Consider the following 2,389-nt stretch of genomic DNA (forward strand, 5'->3'; position numbering starts at 1 on the left):
TTCATTCACGTTTGGCTGGAAACGGTTTTGTCTAAGACATTCAGAACACGTTTGAACTCTTTGGGTAGTTTTCGGAGCAGGTGACGTGCAGCTAACGCACGCCACTATGTCGGCCTGAAAGTCTTGCCGTTTTATTATGTGTAGGTCTTTAAGTGGATTAGTGCCGCTTCATTTATTTGCCATTCATGGTGTGTATCAATGGCGATACAAAATTACTCAGATACAGGTAGTTATTTTCCATTCACGAGGGGTCTTTGCTCAAGGATGCAGAATCAGATCAAATGAAGAATCAATTGTATTTTCAAATATTTCTTACAACAAATATGTACATACGTGATAAACCTTCCCATTACAATAAATAAGCATTATATAAAGTATAGTTCATCATGGTTAAAGAGAGCGAGGTTTTCAAAGTAAGGAAACAAAGTGAAAGTTGCTTGGTCACTCACTTTACTGGAATAAATACCTGCCGCCTCAAAAACATTCTAAAGTTTTGCAGTTGGTTTACAGCCTAGCGTCTGGACCGGATTCCACTACACTCAAAAGTCTGTTGCACCAGATGACATGTTTGGCACCTAGGGGATATATTGAAGCAAGTACAATGTGCTTTCACAATCTTGTAATTTTCAGAACCAAATTTAACTGCATATTTTCTTTCTCAGAGAGAGGAGCAGACATTAGGTCCTTCTGAGAAACGTTTGAAAGACAATTTATTCATCTTGGAGAGATAAAATGTCTGCCGGTTTGTGCTACTCACAAATTTTCCAGTCAGTTTTACTGGCTTGCCTCAGGAACACTCTCCCTGTCAGTCTCCCCGTGTTTTGAAGTAGAGGGCTGATTGCCTGTTTTCTGTACAAGGGGAAGAGACAGCCATACTCTTCAGGTCCTTGAGGGCACAGTACAGGGCTTGACCTTTGCAGATATGTTTTCCCTGTAACCCTTAATTGTATGACATATTTCTCTATTTGTTCTCTCTCTGGACATCACCAATACCAATTGACTTATAAAAGTGTATCTGTCTTGTGGGGTCACTTCCAGCCATTCTGTTCTTTGAGCATGCTGATGTTCAGTCCTTTGTGAACAGGTTTAGTGCTGCTGAAGTCCAGTCCTTTCTTAACGGGTGTACTAGGTGGGTTGTACAGAGAAAGAGAGTTGGTGAGCTGCAGGCCCGTGTCCAAGGCCGTTCAGTGGGAATGGTCCAAATGGTTAGAGACGGGGTCTTCTTGTCCTTCTCCTTCGTAGAAGCAGGAAAGGGTGGCTGATAGTAAATGACAGAGTGAGAAAAGTTAGAGCATTGTTTCCCAAACTCGATCCTGGTGAGCATTTTGTTTTTGCCCTAGCACTGCACAGCTGATTCGATTAATCAAAGCTTAATGATGTGTTATTTGAATCTGCTGTGTAGTGCTAGAGCAAAAACCAAAACGTGCACCTCTTGGGGTCCCTGGGACCAAGTTTGTGAAACACTGAGAGAAGTGAATAAGAGACAAGTAATATTTTTCAGTGCTGAGTTTAGAAACAAAGGTGTCTATTGGCGCTTACAGCACATTATATCTGACTAGCAATTTAGCAAGTATGTTTGTTCAACTGTAGACATGGCAGCTCCGGTACAAGCACCATTGAAGTCACTGTGAATTATTATCTAAGTCAGGGCTCTCCAACCCTGTTCCTGGAGAGCTAAACCCCAGTTGTAACTCACCTGATTCAGCTTATCAACCAGCTAATTATTAGAATCAGGTGCACTAGATTAGATTTGTGTGTATTAGGTAGTTGTTGTGGAATTGTTAGATGAAATGTTAGATATTGCTGCACTGTTGAAACTAGAAACACAAGCATTTCGCTACACTCACAATAACATCTGCTAACCATGTGTATGTGACTAATAATATTTTATCTGATTTAGATTAGAGTGGGAGTGAAAACCAACTGGACGGTAGCTCTCCAGGAACAGGGTTGGAGAGAACTGATCTAAGTGAAGTATAGGCACAATTCAGCTACTCATTGAACAAGCTGAAATGAACTTGTTCTGTGCTTCCTGCAATATGTTTCCAGCACTGAAACCATGTGGATTGTCATGTAAAACTAATTAAAATCAATCATTTAAAAAAAAAAAACGTTTTGATGTCAATGTGTTCACACTTGTGCAAAGCCGAACACATCTCAACTAGGTTTGACATTTACTCTTGCCTTCATTGTGAATGGAAAGGGGAAGGAGAGAGATTGCGTTGTGATGATACCTGAAAGTAGAAGCGAAGCATCAGAGGCGGAGCATCAGAGTCAGGGCACCGAAGCAGCATCCTGGTCCCACCAGTTGGGTATATACACGTCTCTGGTAGAGGTCCTTTATCTCTTTCATTTTCTGTAACTGAAATATGATACAGTACACAGGATC

General features: G+C 41.1%; 1 long non-coding RNA gene across 1 annotated transcript; it reads right to left on the reverse strand.

The window, feature by feature from the left end:
* Positions 1-277: 277 nt before the first annotated feature.
* On the reverse strand, positions 278-2,087 carry LOC118393020 (uncharacterized). Its single transcript, XR_004827481.2, has 2 exons — positions 1,540-2,087; positions 278-1,258 (listed from the first exon to the last, which is right to left on the reverse strand). It is a non-coding gene; the product is annotated as an uncharacterized LOC118393020 (long non-coding RNA).
* Positions 2,088-2,389: the final 302 nt, after the last annotated feature.

This window comes from Oncorhynchus keta, chromosome 14 (genome assembly GCF_023373465.1).
Source record: "Oncorhynchus keta strain PuntledgeMale-10-30-2019 chromosome 14, Oket_V2, whole genome shotgun sequence".
Classification (NCBI taxonomy): Eukaryota; Metazoa; Chordata; class Actinopteri; order Salmoniformes; family Salmonidae; genus Oncorhynchus; species Oncorhynchus keta.